This window comes from Aegilops tauschii, chromosome 4, assembly GCF_002575655.3.
Source record: "Aegilops tauschii subsp. strangulata cultivar AL8/78 chromosome 4, Aet v6.0, whole genome shotgun sequence".
NCBI classification, from domain to species: Eukaryota; Viridiplantae; Streptophyta; class Magnoliopsida; order Poales; family Poaceae; genus Aegilops; species Aegilops tauschii.
Window position 1 is genome coordinate 260,216,911 of NC_053038.3, and position 21,280 is coordinate 260,238,190.

Below are 21,280 nucleotides of genomic sequence, written 5' to 3' on the forward strand. Positions count from 1 at the left end.
ACAGCGGTGCTCTCCAGTTGGTGCTCTTTAATAAGAGGGTGATGACTCAACATAAAAGTAAATAGATAGGCCCTTCGCAGAGGGGAGCAGAGATTTGTAGAGGTGCCAGAGCTCGATTTTGAAATAGAGATAAATAATATTTTGAGCGGCATACTTTCATTGTCAACATAACAACCAAGAGATGGCGATATCTTCCATGCTACACACATTATAGGCGGTTCCCAAACAGAATGGTAAAGTTTATACTCCCCCTCCACCAACAAGCATCAATCCATGGCTTGCTCGAAACAACGAGTGCCTCCAACAAGCAACAGTCCCAGGGGGAGTTTTGTTTGCAATTATTTTGATTTAGTTTGCATAAAGCATGGGACTGGGCATCCCGGTGACCAGCCATTTTCTCGTGAGTGAGGAGTGGAGTCCACTCCTCTTGAGAATAACCCGCCTAGCATGGAAGATACGGACAGCCCTAGTTGATACATGAGCTATTCGAGCATACAAAACAGAATTTCATTTGAAGGTTTGGAGTTTGGCACATACAAATTTACTTGGAACGGCAGGTAGATACCGCATATAGGAAGGTATAGTGGACTCATATGGAATAACTTTGGGGTTTAAGGGATTGGATGCACAAGCAGTATTCCCGCTTAGTACAAGTGAAGGCTAGCAAAAGACTGGGAAGCGACCAACTAGAGAGCGACAACAGTCATGAACATGCATTAAAATTAATAAACATTGAGTACAAGCATAAGTAGGATATAATCCACCATGAACATAAATATCGTGAAGGCTATGTTGATTTGTTTCAACTACATGTGTGAGCATGTTCCAAGTCGAGTCACTTAAATCATTCAAAGGAGGATACCACCCTATCATACCACATCACAACCATTTTAATAGCATGTTGGCACGCAAGGTAAACCATTATAACTCATAGCTAATCAAGTATGGCACGAGCAACTATAATCTCTAATTGTCATTGCAAACATGTTTATTCATAATAGGCTAAATCAGGAACGATGAACTAATCATATTTACAAAAACAAGAGAGGTCGAGTTCATACCAGCTTTTCTCATCTCAGTCAGTCCATCATATATCATCCTAATTGCCTTTCACTTGCACGACCGAACGATGTGAAACTAATAAGAGTGCACATGCATTGGACTAAGCTGGAATCTGCGAGCATTCAATAAACAGGAGAAGACAAGGCAATATGGGCTCTTGGTTAAATCAACAATAATGCATATAAGAGCCACTTGAACAATTTAGTTATGGTCTTCTCCTATCGACCCCCAAAGAAAAGAAAAGAAATAAAACTATTTACACGGGAAAGCTCGCAACAAGCAAAAGAAGAACGGGAAATCTTTTCGGGTTTTCTTTTTAATTATTACTACTACAGCAAGAAAAGTAAACTAGCTAGAAGCTACACTAATTTTTTTGGTTTTTCTTAAAGTTTAACAAACACGCAAGAAGAAAGCAAGAAAAATAAAATAAACTAGCACGGATAATACAATGAAAGAGTATGAGCACCGACATCTAGCAATGAGTGTGTGTGAACATAAATGTAATGTCGGTGGGAAATACGTACTCCCCCAAGCTTAGGCTTTTGGCCTAAGTTGGTTTATTGCCACGGGTGGCCTGGTGGATATCCATAGTTGTACCCGGGGTCGTACTGAGATGCAGCGGCTATCGCCTCATGAGCTGCAGCGTGGCGACGAGCGGCCTCCGCCCTCCTCTCGTACTCATCTGCCTCCTCTCTGGTAATAACATATCTTCCTTTTGCCTGATAATCAAAGAAGGCAGGAGCAGGGAGAGTAATACGGACAGCACGGCGTCTGTCAAAGATTAAGCGATACTGGAGAGGTGATTCATTCCTCTCAACAAACTGGTGGTGAACCATAGCCTTAAAGTCTAGGTAAGCAGGAGGCAATTCAATATCATCATCACGTATGGTTACACCAAGAAAATCAGCTAAGCGGGTTGCATAAATTCCACCGAAGAAATCTCCATTAAATCTATTATTATGCAACCTGCGTGCAACAATGGCTCCCAAATTATAAGATTTGTCTCCTAACACAGCACTCCTAAGAATACTGAGGTCGGGGACACACATATGACATGCTTCATCTTTACCATTTATGCACCTACCTATGAAGAGAGCAAAATAATGTATAGCAGGAAAATGAATGCTCCCTATGGTAGCTTGTGCTATATCTCTAGATTCCCCCATAGTTATACTAGCAAGAAAATTTGTAAATTCAGATTTGCGGGGTTCACTAGCACTACCCCGTTGTGGAAGTTTGCAAGCAGTGGTAAAATCCTCTAAGTCCATCGTATAAGATTTCTCATAAAGATCAAACAGGACAGTTGGAGAATTACGTGAAGATGAAAATTCAAACCTCCTCACAAAGGAACTAGTGAGATAGTGGTACTGGCGGCATTTTTCTGCCTCAAAGCTCACAAGATCGGCATTACGCAAATATGCGTTAAATTCTTCCTTGATTCCCGCTCTATCCATAAAGTTTTCTTAAGACCATTCACAAGGCCGCACTGGAGCGTCCCTTGGTGGCACATCATCAGCATCACGCATGGCAAGCCTGGGTCCTAGCTTCCTTGAAGAACCACCTTGGTACATTTTCCTAAGCATATTTCTTCCTCTGAAAATTTTCTGAAATTTTTAGTAACTTCAAACAAAAGTGAACCAAACTCAACAAAATTGATAGCAACTACTCCTACAAATGCCTAGAGCCTATATCATGCATTAGAACTACTTGGAACCATATAAATTTGACATGCAAGCTCAAGAACATGGTCACCTAGGCAGCACAAATTTGCAATGAATAAAGCACTAGAACAAAAACTAATTGGCCCAATGGAGGAGTCACATACCAAGGAACAATCCCCCCAAGCAGTTTTGTGAGAGGTGCTTTGAGCAAGGAGATCGAAAATCGCAGCAAAATGAGCTAGAACTCGTGCTTGAGCTGGATGGTGATTTTTTTGGGGGGAAGAAGGAGTGTGTGGGTGCAGGAATAAGTGGAGGGGGGCCACCGTGGGCCCATGAGGCAGGGGCACGCCCAGGGGGGTAGGGCACGCCCTCCACCCTCGTGGCCAGGTGCTTGCCCCTCCTGTTGTGTTCTCATTGCCAGATGTTCTCAAATATTCCAGAAAAAAAACATATTTCAATTTCAGGGCATTTGGAGAACTTTTATTTTCGGGGTATTTTTATATTGCACGGATAAATCAGAAAACAGACAGAAAAATACTATTTTTACTTTATTTCAACTAAATAACAGAAAGTAGAAAGAGGGTACAGAAGGTTGTGCCTTCTAGCTTCATCCATCTCATGCTCATCAAAAAGGAATCCACTAACAAGGTTGATCAGGTCTTGTTAACAAACTCATTCCGAAAACATGGAACCGGAGAAATTTCGAATGACACTATGTTACCTCAACGGGGATATGCACATCCCCAATAATAAGAATATCATATTTCTTCTTGACAGTAGGAAGAGGAAATTCAAAACCTCCAAAAATATTCGATGGAATTTTTCCAATAGAGTTGATACTATGAACTTGAGGTTGTTTCCTCGGAAAGTGTACCGTATGCTCATTACCATTAACATGAAAAGTGACATTGCCTTTGTTGCAATCAATAACAGCCCCTGCACTATTCAAAAAAGGTCTTCCAAGAATAATAGACATACTATCGTCCTCGGGAATATCAAGAATAACAAAGTCCGTTAAAATAGTAACGTTTGCAACTACAACAGGCACATCCTCGCAAATACCGACAGGTATAGCAGTTGATTTATCAGCCATTTGCAAAGATATTTCAGTAGGTGTCAACTTATTCAAATCAAGTCTACGATATAAAGAGAGAGGCATAACACTAACACCGGCTCCAAGATCACATAAAGCAGTTTTAACATAGTTTCTTTTAATGGAGCATGGTATAGTGGGTACTCCTGGATCTCCAAGTTTCTTTGGTATTCCACCCTTAAAAGTGTAATTAGCAAGCATGGTGGAAATCTCAGCTTCCGGTATCTTTCTTTTATTAGTAACAATATCTTTCATATACTTAGCATAAGGATTCATTTTGAGCATATCAGTTAATCGCATACGCAAAAAGATAGGTCTAATCATTTCAGCAAAGCGCTCAAAATCCTCATCATCCTTTTTCTTGGAGGGTTTGGGAGGAAAAGGCATGGGTTTCTGAACCCATGGTTCTCTTTCTTTACCGTGTTTCCTAGAAACAAAATCTCTCTTATCATAACGTTGATTCTTTGATTGTGGGTTATCAAGATCAACAACAGGTTCAACTTCTACATCATTATCATTACTAGGTTGAGCATCATCATGAACATCATCATTAGCATTTTCATTAGGTTCATGTTCATTACCAGATTGTGTTTCAGCATCAGAAATAGATATATCATTTGGATTCTCAGGTGGTTCAGCAATAGGTTCACTAGAAGCATGCAAAGTCCTATCATTTTTCTTTTTCTTCTTTTTAGAAGGACTAGGTGCATAAATAGTATTTCTCTGAGAATCTTGTTCGATTCTCTTAGGGTGGCCTTCAGGATACAAAGGTTCCTGAGTCATTTTACCAGTTCTAGTAGCCACTCTAACAGCATAATCATTTTTCTTACTATTCAATTCATTGAGCAAATCATTTTGAGCTTTAAGTACTTGTTCTACTTGAGTGGTAACCATAGAAGCATGTTTACTAATAAGTTTAAGTTCACCCTTAACTCTAGACATATAATCACCCAAGTGCTCAAGCGTATCGGAATTATATTTCAATTGTCTACCAAAATAAGCATTAAAGTTTTCTCGTTTGACAATAAAGTTATCAAACTCATCCAAGCATTGGCTAGCAATTTTAGTAGGAGGGATTTCAGCTTTATCATATCTATAGAGAAAATTTACCTTCACTACCTGTGTCGGGTTATCAAGACCATGAGTTTCTTCAATAGGTAATGGATTAAGATCCTATGTTTCTTCAACAGGTGGTAAATTAAGACCATGTATTTCTTCAATAGGAGGTAAATTCTTAACATCTTCAGCTTTAATACATTTTTCTTTCATAGATTTCTTTGCCTCTTGCATATCTTCAGGACTGAGAAATGAACACCTCTTTTCTTCGGAGTTGGTTTAGGAATAGGCTTAGGAATTGGCTCAGGAGCTGGCTCAGGAAGTGTCCAATTATTTTCATTTGTCAACATATTATTCAATAGAATTTCAGCTTCATCCAGTGTTCTTTCCCTGAAAACAGAACCAGCACAACTATCCAGGTAATCTCTGGAAGCATCGGTTAGTCCATTATAGAAGATATCAAGTATTTCATTTTTCTTAAGAGGATGCTCAGGCAAAGCATTAAGTAATTGGAGAAGCCTCCCCCAAGCTTGTGGGAGACTCTCTTCTTCAATTTGCACAAAATTATATATTTCCCTTAAAGCAGCTTGTTTCTTATGAGCAGGGAAATATTTAGCAGAGAAGTAATAAATCATATCCTGGGGACTACGCACACAACCAGGATCAAGAGAATTAAACCATATCTTAGCATCACCCTTTAATGAGAACGGAAATATTTTAAGGATATAAAGGTAGTGAGATTTCTCATCATTAGTGAACAGGGTGGCTATATCATTTAATTTAGTAAGATGTGCCACAACAGTTTCAGATTCATAGCCATGAAAAGGATCAGATTCAACCAAAGTAATTACATCAGGATCAACAGAGAATTCATAATCCTTATCAGTAACACAAATAGGTGAAGTAGCAAAAGCAGGGTCAGGTTTCATTCTAGCATTAAGAGATTGCTGCTTCCATTTAGCTAATAACCTCTTGAGCTCGTATCTATCTTTGCAAGCTAAAATAGCTAAAGCAGCTTCTTTTTCCAAAACATAACCCTCAGGAATAACAGGCGGTTCATAGTTATTAGGGGGAGAGTCTTCATCATCACTTTCATCAATATTATCAGTTTCAATAATTTCATTCTCTCTAACCCTAGCAAGTTGTTCATCAAGAAATTCACCAAGTGGCACAGTAGTATCAAGCATAGAAGTAGTTTCATCATAAGTATCATGCATAGCAGAAGTGGCATCATCAATAACATGAGACATATCGGAACGAATAGCACAAGCAGGTTTAGGTGTCGCAAGCTTACTCAAAACAGAAGGTGAATCAAGTGCAGAGCTAGATGGCAGTTCCTTACCTCCCCTCGTAGTTGAGGGATAAATTTAAGTTTTCTCGTCTTTCAAGTTCTTCATAGTGACCAGCAGATATAAATCCCAAGTGACTCAAAGAATAGAGCTATGCTCCCCGGCAAAGGCGCCAGAAAATAGTCTTGATAACCCACAAGTATAAGGGATCGCAACAGTTTTCGAGGGTAGAGTATTCAACCCAAATTTATTGATTCGACACAAGGGGAGCCAAAGAATATTCTCAAGTATTAGCAGTTGAGTTGTCAATTCAACCACACCTGGATAACTTAGTATCTGCAGCAAAGTATTTAGTAGCAAAGTAATATGATAGTAGTGGTAACGGTAACAAAAGTAACGGTAGCAAAAGTAATATTTTTGGTGTTTTTGTAGTGATTGTAACAGTAGCAACGGAAAAGTAAATAAGCGAAGAACAATGTATGAAAAGCTCGTAGGCATTGGATCGATGATGGAGAATTATGCCGGATGCGGTTCATCATGTAACAATCATAACCTAGGGTGACACAGAACTAGCTCCAATTCATCAATGTAATGTAGGCATGTATTCCGAATATAGTCATACGTGCTTATGGAAAAGAACTTGCATGACATCTTTTGTCCTACCCTCCCATGGCAGCGGGGTCCTAATGGAAACTAAGGGATATTAAGGCCTCCTTTTAATAGAGTACCGGAACAAAGCATTAGCACATAGTGAATACATGAACTCCTCAAACTACGGTCATCACCGGGAGTGGTCCCGATTATTGTCACTTCGGGGTTGCCGGATCATAACACATAGTAGGTGACTATAGACTTGCAAGATAGGATCAAGAACTCACATATATTCATGAAAACATAATAGGTTCAGATCTGAAATCATGGCACTCGGGCCCTAGTGACAAGCATTAAGCATAGCAATGTCATAGCAACATCAATCTCAGAACATAGTGGATACTAGGGATCAAACCCTAACAAAACTAACTCGATTACATGATAGATCTCATCCAACCCATCACCGTCCAGCAAGCCTACTATGGAATTACTCACGCACGGCGGTGAGCATCATGAAATTGGTGATGGAGGATGGTTGATGATGACGACGGCGACGAATCCCCCTCTCCGGAGCCCCGAACGGACTCCAGATCAGCCCTCCCGAGAGGTTTTAGGGCTTGGTGGCGGCTCCGTATCATAAAACGCGATGAATCCTTCTCTCTGATTTTTTTCTCCCCGAAAGTGAATATATGGAGTTGGAGTTGAGGTCGGTGGAGCGTCGGGGGGCCCACGAGGTAGGGGCGCGCCCCCCACCCTCGTGGACAAGGTGTGGGCCCCCTGACGTGGATTTTTCTTCCAGTATTTTTAATATTTTCCAAAAAGATGTTCTGTGGAGTTTCAGGTCATTCCGAGAACTTTTGTTTCTGCACATAAATAACACCATGGAAAGTCTGCTGAAAACAGCGTCAGTCCGGGTTAGTTCCATTCAAATCATGCAAGTTAGAGTCCAAAACAAGGGCAAAATTGTTTGGAAAAGTAGATACGACGGAGACGTATCAACGACCGAAGATGAAGAACAGTTCGGAAGGATCGAGGAGCGTTCCCAACTTGAAGACCAGTTCAGGGGGCTACTGACGGTGTCCTGGACTAGGGGGTACTCAACACATGGTCTCCGACTAGGTGGATCGGGCCGAGGACCCCCATGGCGGTTCACTCATGGGCCACTTCGGGCAGCCCATGCCGCATACAAGGAGTATTCCACAAGACTTGGTGATCAAGACAAGGACTCCTCTCCACCAACGTATTCGGTTAGGACTCTTGTTATCCTAGGCCTCTGGTGCATTATATAAGCCAAGGCCAGGCTAGTCGATAGATTATTATGACATTACTCATCATACCTTTAGGTCTTAGACCACAACATATGATCTCGAGGTAGATCAACTCTTGTAACCCTATATTCATCAAGATCAATCAAGCAGGAAGTAGGGTATTACCTCGATACAGAGGGCCCGAACCTGGGTAAAACATCGTGTCCCCTGTCTCCTATTACCCATTGATCCATGACGCACAGCTTGGGGCCCCCTATCCGAGATCTGCCGGTTTTGACACCGACAATGGGGCCGGGTGTCGTGCGAGGTTGCACCCTTTTCGCCCGCCCGAGGGGTTGAGCGGAAACTGATGGTTCCCAGCGAGTTGTCTGAGTTTTCCAGGCGCTTTCCATTGCGCGATACTTCTGTACTATAGGTGCCAAGTCAGCAAAGTGTAATGTGCAATGGCGGTTGATGGCGTTGAGGATTCCTTCATCCATGCAATTATTGCAGAATACTGAAATCGCGTCCTCGTCGCGGCAATCTTTAATCTTGTCTTTGACAGGGAGGAACCTGGCCCAAAAGTGATGGACTATTTCCTGAGACTGCTTCCGTATGCACGTGAGGTCGCATATATCCGGATGATCGGAATTTCTTGGCGAATATTGCTTGTGGTGGGTGGGTGGCTTTAAATCCGAACCCTGACCCAGTTTGGAGTCCGAAGTTTGAAAAATTTCCGAGCTTAATAGTTTGGGCTCCGGGATGTCAACTGATTTTTCAGGCCCAACGTCCAACTCTAGGTTCGGAGAGCTGGGAGTGTCGTTCCGCAGACAGGTATCCGGTTGTTCGAGCTCGGATATCCGAACATAGTTCATCTTCAACATAGAGGAAGAGTTGTTGTTTTTCTCCTCTACGACCGCTATCTGATGGGTGATCGGCAGAGATTTAATTTCTCTCTGATCGGGTTTGATCCCAATCCGATCATAGTCTGTAGCGACCCCCATGGCGCAATGCGATCTAGGAGTTCGTTTAAAGATGACAACTCCGCCGGATCCATCTGTTTGGAGTATTTGGAGTCAACACGGAGGTGATTTTCAATGACCTGAGAGGTCACCGTCGGCTTAACGGCCGAACGAGCGATCATGGTAAAGTCGCCTAACCAGAGGGTTTGGCCCGAGGCCAGGGCTCCTCCGGAGGTGATGTTGTCCTTGATGACAAGGCGAGCCATCGATCCTGTCTTCGACGTCACAGCGGAACTCTCAATGAAAGCACCAATGTCGGTGTCAAAACCGGCGGATCTCGGGTAGGGGGTCCCGAACTGTGTGTCTAGGGTCGATGGTAACAGGAGACGGGGGATACAATGTTTACCCAGGTTCGGGCCCTCTCAACAGAGGTAATACCCTACTTCCTGCTTGATTGATCTTGATGAATATGAGGGTTACAAGAGTTGATCTACTACGAGATCGTAATGGCTAAACCCTAGAAGTCTAGCCCGTATGATTGTGATTGCCTCTACGGACTAAACCCTCCGGTTTATATAGACACTGGAGGGGACTAGGGTTGTACAAAGTCGGTTACAGAGAAAGGAATCCACATATCCGAACGCCAAGCTTGCCATCCACGCAAAGGAGAGTCCTATCCGGACACGGGAGAGAGTCTTTTGTCTTGTATCTTCATGGCCCATCAGTCCGGCCCACGTCACAACGCCGGACACCCGAGGACCCCTTAATCCAGGACTCCCTCAGCGGCCACGGCGGCCGACGATGGGGTGGCGGCCACGAGCACCACCTCCCGCCTTCGGGCCGCGGTGGCGGGGCGGGTGATGGCCACGGTGGCCGGGAGTGAGGTGGCAGCCATGACGGCCACCTCCCGCCTTCGGGCCGCGACGGCAGAGCGGGAGATGGCCCTTGCTTTCGATGGTGGTGTGGTGGCAACGGCGGCCGGCAACAGCTGCCGAGGACAGCGGCGACGGAGCGTGTGGTGGGTGTTCCGCGCATACCCAACAGGGACACCACGCGCACTACACTACGCCGGTGACTGCGCCGCCGCCGCGGTGTAGCCTCCCAGCTGGAGCAGTCCTCTGATGACGGCGGAGTGGCTGAGAGACGATGACGGACCGGTGCCATAGGCAATTGTGGGAGAAGCAAACGAGATAAGGTATAAGGAGGGAGGGGAAAATGCAACGGAGGACTCGCCGGCCGTGAGGGTTTACATAGCAGGCTGGTAAGCATTGGGATTTTGGGGAATTTCACCGAGTCAGGCGGGAAGCTTGCGCGGGAACCTGCGAGGTTGCGTTGGAACGGTCTCACCGACGATTCAATGGCGCCACTTCGAGCCACCGTTTAGCCAAAAGAACGCCCCCGCGCACTGCGCTAGCTTGCGATGTAAACCGTCTGCGGCAGTGGGGTGACAAGACGTGCCAGAGGATGACGAAAGGCCACGTACACATACGGTTAATGAAAAAATGTTTGTGATTTAATTACCTACTATACCCTCGTCCTGGTTTGTAAGTAGGATTTAACTAATAAAATATGAATGCATCTCGCCAAAGATTATATCGTTGGAGTCGTATTTGAACATAGTTTCCAGCTATACAATTTTTGTAACATGCATTAACACTTTTTTGGTTAAATTTAAGGTTATATACCAGCAAGCGTTTGCCCGCAACACACGCGGCTTATTCCATCACAAACAACTCGAATGGATCAACTGTATGCCACGTATCGCACACGCAACTCTAATCTGATTCGTGCTTGATGTCTCCGACATCGCTCGCACAGTTCGTCTTATTTTCCACCTATCACTGTGCCGGCCTCTGTTCGCATCCCTCAGCAAGCTCTGCTCGCCGTTAGGTGCCACAGCGCACTCTGCTCGCCGATAGGCGCCGCGGCACGCTCTGCTCGCGTCTGTCGGCGCGCTGGGCTTGTGGACAGCTTTTCCTCGCGTGTTCAACTGCTATATGCATATATATATATATATATATATATATATATATATATATATATATATATATATATATATATATATATATATGGTTGCTCGCCGTTGAGGTGACCGCGGAGCGCTCTGCTCGCGTCCCTCCGCGCGCGCTCTGCCAGCGGTTGGGCGTGCGCACGATCACGTCGGGGGCCCCATATGCATGTGGTTGCACCGCGCGCGTTGCCACGCGATGAAGTTACGTGCGGCACGATGGAGTTACGCGCTACAAATTAGAACTGCCATGAGGGCCTTCCGATATTCCTGGCCGTCCGGCTCCCCCTTTAATTCCCGCGGCCATTATAACCTTAGTCTCTTCAACCTTTCGATCGCGCCCCACAACACAACAAGCACACCCACGACGACACATAGAGAGGGGATGTCTAGCGGTGCTCCAATGGAGTTCGACGAGCATAGAGTGGAGACCCACGCGAGGGAGACGGATCTCTCGGTGGTGTACGCCATCGACCTGGCCGTGGTGGATGACTACACAGTTGCTTGCTCGAGACAAGTACAAGGTGGTCGGCATTGACCTCCAGTACACCGCCGGTCATCCCGGCATAGATCAGAAGGTTGTCGTTGCCCAGTTGTGCATGCGCCATCATGTCCTCATCTACCACTACTGCATGGCCACAGAGCCTTGCGACCGTTTCAACATGTTTGTCAACAGCACCGACTATAAGTTCGCCATGGTGGAAACCACCGACGATGTAAAAGCGCTTAGTGTTACGGGCTTGGCCTGCAAAAACCTTGTTAAAATCCGTGACCACTACAGGGTCTGGGGGAGCACGAAGGACTCCCTGGTCGAACTCGCCTCGGCCATCATCGACCCCTACTACAAAAAGATGAAGCAGGATGCCGAAAGAACAAGTCCCGTATCCTCGCACAGGCCCTGGATGCGGCAACTGGATGAACCTCACCTCAGGTTCGTGGCCAAGAGCGTGTACACATGCTACGAGATGCACAAGCGGATCGTTGACATGAGGAGGTGCCTCATTACCCAAATCGACGAGCTCGAATCGAGCCACAAGCAGAGCAAGCGTCACAAGAAGTAGATGATGATCAGATGATCGTTTATGCTAGTTAATCATGCATGTAATATATAGTTTACTTTATTGATGTGTGGAAATGTCATGTGTGTAGTAGCCACTTATGTAATTATGCATGTAATCTTTGATGTGTGCAAATGCCATAGTTGTAGTAGCCACCTATGTAAGTGGATGTTTAATTTGGTTATGCATCTATACTAGTTTCCCTCTATACATTTCTTGTATTTTAGGCAACTCTCTCTTATTTCCTCATATAGAGCAAAGTGGTCCACGGTCCCCCCTGGTTAGCCTAGTAGGCTCAGTAGTAGGCTGGCAATGTTGACGCCATGCAGTCCTCGGCCCACGCGCGAAGGTTCCTGGCCCATGAACGGTTCCTAAAGCGTGAGTACGTGACGAACCGTTCAGAGATTTTCTTTTTGATTGAATGGTTCCAGTTTTCGGTCGTGCTATATGGTGTAGGTTGGCCTTTTTCCACCCCGTCTCTCCTTCGTCTACTTGTTCTCTCGGTCGTGCTTATGCTCCCTCTTCCTCCTTCCACATCCCGATCTAATCCCATCGCCCCAACGCTCTCCCCTTCCCCTCCATGGTGAGCCGCCTCTCTTCCCAGCTAGTTGCGCCGCCCAAACCCTCTCCGACCTCCATGGCGGTCTCCCTCTGTCTTATGCTGCACAAATACCAGCAAGATCTGGGTCGACAGGACACAGGCGATATCGTCATCAACCGCCGCCCCTGGTGCCTCGTGCGTGCTGAGGGGCATCTACTTCGGATCTGGCCGCGAAGCGGGAACGGTCCATCGGACTGGGCGGTGATTGCAAGCTCTGCCTCTATTCTTCACAGTAGGTTCTGAATTTGAATCGGAATAAACCTGGCCGAAGTTGCAATCTGCACTATGGAGGTACAAACTGCGATTAAATTGGTTTTGAGTTCATATCCAATGTTTTGCTGACAACTAAATTTTGTTAGCAGCCCTCTCCGCAAGGAACTTTTATCGACGCGGCTCTGAAACTAGTACTTGACATGGTAGAAGCATGGTTTATTCGGCCTAGACTAATACAGTACATATACTGTAATTTCCAGGATCATTACGGGCTGTGGCGAGCCGTCTGCTCTTCCTACAGAGTTAGTGTCCATTTGCGCTGTACTATACTATTCGTTAGTGATCATGATCACCTTACTTGGTGTTCTCGATCGAGCCGCATAGATGGTGACTATGTTGTTGTTGCTGATGGTTTGAGAGAAACTGAATTGAAAAGATTCCTGGACGTATAATCTGTCAGGTATCATCTGTAATTTGGATTCAAGTTTCAGATGTCTTAGATATAATGTATCTTCATCATTTTCTCTAGCTTGCTACTATGCCAAGCCACGATCTCTCTCCTCTGCTGTGGTGTAAGTGGTGCGGGGAGACCCACGCGCGTTCGAGGGAGAGCTAGCCCGTAAGGTGCCTTTTGGCCTACCTCTTGTTGTCCTCACCTGGTTCAAGTGCTGGGATTTGAAAAGCTAGAGATGCACTTTTTCCTGGGAGTCTGACATGGATTTTATTGCAAGCAATGGCCCCTGGAGATTCCGTCATGCATTGTTTAACAAGCTCAGTCATTGTGTCAATTAAAACTGAAAAGGACGTGTCAAAACTTATCAAAAGGAAACAATTTGTTGTCTCTTGGCTTTTTGGTTGCAAATGCACTTTTTTAGAGAACAAATGCACTATTATTGAGATAGAGAATGCACGTCAACTACACAACAAATTATCATGGTGTTCAATTTTCCAATCTTCCACTTAATTTTGTTTCTATCATTTAGTTTGCTTTCTCTTTTCCAATCTTTCACGTAATTTTGTTGTCCAACAGATGGGCCGTGAGTTTGGAATTAGGCGGCCACGGCGCGTAGTCTGCCACGGCGGTACGTCGACATCCCATTACCTGCAGGACCATGGCCCCATGGCGTCGGCGTCATTGACCACAGCAATGCCGACGCCACCCAGGACGTGTACTGGACTGAGGCTCTGTGATACGAGTAGATCATCCAAGAGGGTTAGCATGTGCACATCAGTGATCATCCAAGGAGTACTACTATTATGTTTTAGGTTGTTGTTGCTGCTTTAATCAACTATGAACTGCCACTTTGAGTTGTGATATTTCTGGCCTGATCTCCATCCAGGACCAGGAGAATAGCTCAACCAGTGAGCATGTGCTCAGATTGTCTGGGTACAACAATTGCTTGAATCAAGTGGGAGTTAATCTTCCAGATAAGATAGTAATTGACAGAATTCTCTAGTCACTATCACCAAGTTACTAGAACTTCGTGATGAACTATAATATGCAAGGGATGATGAAAGTAATTCCCGAACTCTTCGCGATGCTAAAATCGACGAAGATAGAAATCAAGAAAGAGCATCAAGTGTTGATGGTTAACAAGACCACTAGTTTCAAGTAAAGGGACAAGGGGAAGAAAGGGGAACTTCAAGAAGAACGGCAAGCAAGTTGCTGCTTAAGTGAAAAAGCCCAAGTCTAGACCTAAGCCTGAAACTGAGTGCTTCTACTGCAAAGGGACTGGTCACTGGAAGCGGAACTGCCCAAAGTATTTGGTGAATAAGAAGAATGGCAAAGTGAACAAAGCTATATTTGATATACATGTTATTGATGTGTACTTTACTAGTGTTTATAGCAACCCCTCGGTATTTGATACTGGTTCAGTTGCTAAGAGTAGTAACTTGAAACGGGAGTTGCAGAATGAATAGAGACTAGTTAAGGGTGAAGTGACGATGTGTATTGGAAGTGGTTCCAAGATTGATATGATCATCATCGCACACTCCCTATACTTTCGGGATTAGTGTTGAACCTAAAATAAATGTTATTTAGTGTTTGCGTTGAGCATGAATATGATTGGATCATGTTTATTGCAATATGGTTATTCATGTAAGTTAGAGAATAATTGTTGTTCTGTTTACATGAATAAAACCTTCTATGGTCACACACCCAATGAAAATGGTGTGTTGGATCTCGATCGTGGTGATACACATTTTCATAATATTGAAGCCAAAAGATGCAAAGTTAATAATGATAGTGCAACTTATTTGTGGCACTGCCGTTTAGGTCATATTGGTGTAAAGCGCTTGAAAAAACTCAATGCTGATGGACTTTTAGAATCACTTGATTATGAATCACTTGATGCTTGCGAACCATGCCTCATGGGCAAGATGACTAAGACTCCGTTCTCCGGAACAATGGAGCGAGCAACTGGCTTATTGGAAATAATACATACTGATGTATGCGGTCCGATGAGTGTTAAGGCTCACGGCAAGTATCGTTATTTTCTGACCTTCACAGATGATTTAAGTAGATATGGGTATATCTACTTGATGAAACACAAGTCTGAAACATTTGAAAATTTAAAGAATTTCAGAGTGAAGTGGAGAATCATCGTAACAAGAAAATAAAAGTTTCTACGATATGATCGCAGAGGTAAAATATTTGAGTTTTGAAATACTTGATCGGTCGGATCGTGAAGACGTACGACTATATCAACCGCGTTGTGCTAACGCTTCCGCTTTCGGTCTACGAGGGTACGTGGACAACACTCTCCCCTCTCGTTGCTATGCATCACCATGATCCTGCGTGTGCGTAGGAATTTTTTTGAAATTACTACGTTCCCCAACACATCGCTCCTCCATCATCGGAGCAGGGCAAACCTTGTAGTAGTAGACAGTCGGGAAGTCGTCATGCTAAGGCCCCACAGGACCAGCGCACCAGAGTAGCAATCATTGTCGATGAAGAAAGTCGTAGATTAGAAGGGTCAAACCTGTAAACACCCAAACAAAGATGAACGAAGACCTGATCCAAACATATCCACCAAAGACCAGCACCGACCGAATCCCGCGAGATCAGTCGGAGACAAACCCCCACACACCCTCCGACGATGCTAGACGCACCATCGGGACGGGGATATAACGTGGGAGACATTATTCCTATTAAGGGACATCGGCGCCGCCACACTGTCTCAACCAAGACGCTGAATCTAACAAGAACGAGAACGGGGTCCCACCTACCGGTGGGGGGCGAGATCCTCCGCACCTCCATGGCCTAGAGGCCATCGGAGATGGGGCGGATCGGTGACGGCGCCGACGGGAGGAGAAGTGTTTTTCTTATAGAGGAGGAAAGAGATGTCAAAAGTTTAACACGGTACATCATGGCGAAATGGTTGTTACATGAATAGAAAGTAGGAATAACTAAAAACCAATGCCGAAAGAAATAAGTCTCGAACACGACAGACCACAATAAAGATGACGCAGTGGTTTTTTCTAACATACATGTGAGAAATCTATTTTGAACTTGGGCGGCCAGCTGACAATGATAGGAAGACTTTGGTTAACACTTTGATTATCGTTCCTGTTGAACAGGTCTGGCGAGTGAAGCGTCTCTGCTCACGGCGCAGCGCATTGAGCGGCGTGCAAAAGGCGAACAGCCTGGCCGAGGTCTAGGTTCATTGCATGAATGGCAGTCTAGGTTCATGGTTGTTCGTATACAAAAGACTAGACCTATGTGTGCTTATATAGGCACACGACTAGACCAGACTCCATGTCTAAACCGGAACAATAGCCTAAGAGCATCTATAGCCGCATATGACAAATATGACTCTTCAAACATTTGTAGATATGCCCGGGCGTGTCTGTGAGGGACCAAACAGGCAAACACATCTTAAATTAGCACAACTGCATCCGGACACCTCATACTGAATTCTTCAATCTATACAAAATCATACAAAGGAAATAAACCTACGTACTACGTTGACCACCTAGCTACTCTCGTCGGAGATGTCGACTATCTCTATACCTGGCTCTGGGTACATGGGTGGCAGCTGTAGCTCCGGCTGCTCCGCTCCAGCCTCCTCCTCTATCTCCGCATCAAGTTCGACGACGAGCGCGCCCATCGCCACCCGCTCCTGCCGTAGGGACTGCCAGTTGGCCTCCACACAGGCTTCATCCTGGATGGAGTCCAGAATGGCCTGCTGCCCCACCATCTCCGTGGCTTGGGCGACGGCGAAATCTGCTTCCGCCTCCTCCATGGTGAACCCCGGAGCAGACTGCTTCGCCTCGTCCTCCTCGTACTCCTTCGGATCCGCCGCCTCCATCGGCTCCGACAGCCGCGCTCCCTCCTCCTCCTCCTCCTCCTCCTCCTTCGGCTCTGGCGATTTCGGAGGCAGCTCGGCAGCAATGCGGGCAGCGTGCCTAGCCCGGATCTCCTGCGCAATCTGCCTCCGGTGCTCCGGCTGAGCATAGCGTATGTCGTGATCTTTCGCCGGACCATGGCAATACGGGAGAGTGTGGGAGAGGAGGTGGATGGGTTCGGGTTGCGGCACAGAGAGGGAGGAGGTGGATGGCTAGGGTTCGGGGTCGCCGACCGACTTAAATAGCTGTGTTTGGCCTCGGGCAGCGAGCCGAAGCGGCGCCACGCAACGTTCACACCGCGCCTGCGGAGGAGGCGTCCATCAGACCACCGGGTTTCTGAACGATTCCGCGTGGGACCCCGATGTAGTTGGACGTGGCGGACACGCCGGGGCGCCCCCATATCCGCCTCATATTTGGGCTGGATATGAGGGGTGCTGGTCAGCCCGGCCGTTCGAGGCGCTCGTCTGGATTAAAATTTCATGACCAGTCAGTGGCCGGGTGAGCCGTCAGGGCATTTGAGATCGGTTTAGGGCGTCCGGCTATAGATGCACTAAACCTACCTGGGCTAATACTCCCCCGTTTAACCTGGAGACGGATATAATTACTGGATGGATACTTCCCAATCTGTGTGCCAGAAGGAAAACACATCTACCTTTGGGGGGGGGGAATGGGATTTAAACACAGGTACCTAAACCTCGTAGGCCTCAGAGCAACTCCAGTGGGGCGACCCATTTTGTCCATTTGGGTCATCCGGAAAGAAAACTTGGCACAATGGGGCGACCCAAACGGACGCGCGTGTCTGCCTGCTGTCCGTTTGTCCTCCACCCCGACCCAAACTGAACCCAAAAATGGGCCACAAATGGGTCCGCGACGGACAAAAGCGGGCGCTCTCTCGTCCGCTCACGTCCGTTGCTGCCTTCTCGTGTCCGCCCCTGGACCCACGCATCAGTGAGCGAGGATACGCGCCTGAAGCACCTAGAAATATCACCAGGCCCCACCCCGCCTCCGCCTCCTCCTCCAGCTGTGTCCTCCAGATCGCCGCCGCCTTCTTCCTCCTCGCCTTCCTCCGCCTAGGCTTCCCATCCTCCTGGTCCGCCCGGATCCAGTTCGACGACGTGGACGGCGCCCCATTGGAAGCAGGGGTGGGAGCTCGTCTACTTCGTGCCATCGGGCTCCTTGCCACGCCGCGCCCGGCGTCGCGGCCGCAGAAGCTAGCCATGGCGGCGGCGCCTGAGGATACCTCGCTGGTGCCTCGCTGCTCCGTGCGCTCGCGTCTGCCCCGACCGCGCCACGCCACAGTCGCTCCCCCCGGAGCTCATGCCGCCGCCCCGGCGGAGGGCGCTGCCCCTTCCACGCGGCTCCTGCCCTTTCTGTGGCGCCGAGCTGGCCGGCGGACCCTCGATCTCCTACGCTCCCAGTGCAACGCTCCCAGTGCAGGCTGTGGCGACGGAGGAACACGGCAGCGCTGGGAGGAAAACTGCATCTCGCTTGTCCGCTTTGGGTCATCCATGAGCGGCACATTGGTGTAATGCCCACGATGCAGCTATATCTCCCACGTGTCGAGGCACGACTTAGAGGCATAACCGCATAGTGGTTTTGTCGCAAGAAGGGTCATCTTCACACAATCCCATGTAATGAACAAGAATGGGATAAAGAGTTGGCTTACAATCGCCACTTCACACAATACATAAATATAATTCATACATCATCCAAAATACAAACATATAGACCGACTACGGTCAAGATCCAAATGAAAATAAGACAACCCCAAATGCTAGATCCCCGATCGTCCCAACTGGGCTCCACTACTGATCATCAGGAAAAGACACATAGTAACGACCACGTTCCTCATCGAACTCCCACTTGAGATCGATCCCATCATCTGCACTGGCATCGTCGGCACCTGCAACTTTTTTGGTAGAATCTGTGAGTCACGAGGACTCAGCAATCTCACACCCGCGAGATCAAGACTATTTAAGCTTATAGGAAAGGATGGTGTAATGAGGTGGAGCTGCAGCGGCAATAAGCATATATGGTGGCTAACATACGCAAGAGAGAGCGAGAAGAGAAGCAACGGAGCGGTCGTCATCTAGCAATGACCAAGAAGTGATCCTGAACTCCTACTTACGTCATGCATAACACAGACCGTGTTCACTTCCCGGACTCCGCCGAGAAGAGACCATCACGGCTACTCACGCAGTTGATGTATTTTAATTGGGTCAAGTGACAAGTTCTCTAAAACCGGACATTAACAAATTCCCATCTGCCTCATAACCGCGGGCACGACTTTCGAAAGATAAATACCCTACAGGGGTGTCCCAACTTAGCCCATCATAAGCTCTCCTGGAAACTCGAGGTTTGGTTTTACTCGTAGGATGTCTCAACCGGTGTGCCCTGAGAACGAGATATGTGCAGCTCCTATCGGGATTTGTCGGCGCATCGGGCGGCTTTGCTGGTCTTGTTTTACCATTGTCGAAATGTCATGTAAACCGGGATTCCGAGACTGATCGGGTTTTTCTGGGAGAAGGTTTATCCTTCGTTGACCGTGAGAGCTTATGATGGGCTAAGTTGGGACACCCCTGTAGGGTATTTATCTTTCGAAAGTCGTGCCCGCGGTTATGAGGCAGATGGGAATTTGTTAATGTCCGGTTTTAGAGAACTTGTCACTTGACCCAATTAAAATACATCAACTGCGTGAGTAGCCGTGATGGTCTCTTCTCGGCGGAGTCCGGGAAGTGAACACGGTCTGTGTTATGCATGACGTAAGTAGGAGTTCAGGATCACTTCTTGGTCATTGCTAGATGACGACCGCTCCGTTGCTTCTCTTCTCGCTCTCTCTTGCGTATGTTAGCCACCATATATGCTTATTGCCGCTGCAGCTCCACCTCATTACACCATCCTTTCCTATAAGCTTAAATAGTCTTGATCTCGCGGGTGTGAGATTGCTGAGTCCTCGTGACTCACAGATTCTACCAAAAAAGTTGCAGGTGCCGACGATGCCAGTGCAGATGATGGGATCGATCTCAAGTGGGAGTTCGATGAGGAACGTGGTCGTTACTATGTGTCTTTTCCTGATGATCAGTAGTGGAGCCCAGTTGGGACGATCGGGGATCTAGCATTTGGGGTTGTCTTATTTTCATTTGGATCTTGACCGTAGTCGGTCTATATGTTTGTATTTTGGATGATGTATGAATTATATTTATGTATTGTGTGAAGTGGCGATTGTAAGCCAACTCTTTATCCCATTCTTGTTCATTACATGGGATTGTGTGAAGATGACCCTTCTTGCGACAAAACCACTATGCGGTTATGCCTCTAAGTCGTGCCTCGACACGTGGGAGATATAGCTGCATCGTGGGCATTACACCAATGTGCCGCTCATGGATGACCCAAAGCGGACAAGCGAGATGCAGTTTTCCTCCCAGCGCTGCCGTGTTCCTCCGTCGCCACAGCCTGCACTGGGAGCGTTGCACTGGGAGCGTAGGAGATCGAGGGTCCGCCGGCCAGCTCGGCGCCACAGAAAGGGCAGGAGCCGCGTGGAAGGGGCAGCGCCCTCCGCCGGGGCGGCGGCATGAGCTCCGGGGGGAGCGACTGTGGCGTGGCGCGGTCGGGGCAGACGCGAGCGCACGGAGCAGCGAGGCACCAGCGAGGTATCCTCAGGCGCCGCCGCCATGGCTAGCTTCTGCGGCCGCGACGCCGGGCGCGGCGTGGCAAGGAGCCCGATGGCACGAAGTAGACGAGCTCCCACCCCTGCTTCCAATGGGGCGCCGTCCACGTCGTCGAACTGGATCCGGGCGGACCAGGAGGATGGGAAGCCTAGGCGGAGGAAGGCGAGGAGGAAGAAGGCGGCGGCGATCTGGAGGACACAGCTGGAGGAGGAGGCGGAGGCGGGGTGGGGCCTGGTGATATTTCTAGGTGCTTCAGGCGCGTATCCTCGCTCACTGATGCGTGGGTCCAGGGGCGGACACGAGAAGGCAGCAACGGACGTGAGCGGACGAGAGAGCGCCCGCTTTTGTCCGTCGCGGACCCATTTGTGGCCCATTTTTGGGTTCAGTTTGGGTCGGGGTGGAGGACAAACGGACAGCAGGCAGA

At 47.3% G+C, this 21,280-nt stretch overlaps 1 long non-coding RNA gene across 2 annotated transcripts; it reads left to right on the forward strand.

The window, feature by feature from the left end:
- The first annotated feature begins 12,461 nt into the window (after positions 1–12,461).
- Positions 12,462–14,290, forward strand: LOC109775881 (uncharacterized). 2 transcript variants are annotated; one of them, XR_002235906.4, is made up of 3 exons: positions 12,475–12,919; positions 12,991–13,465; positions 13,872–14,290. It is a non-coding gene; the product is annotated as an uncharacterized lncRNA (long non-coding RNA). The 2 variants fall into 2 exon arrangements; XR_002235905.4 differs by having other exon boundaries at positions 12,462–12,919; positions 12,991–14,290.
- Positions 14,291–21,280: the final 6,990 nt, after the last annotated feature.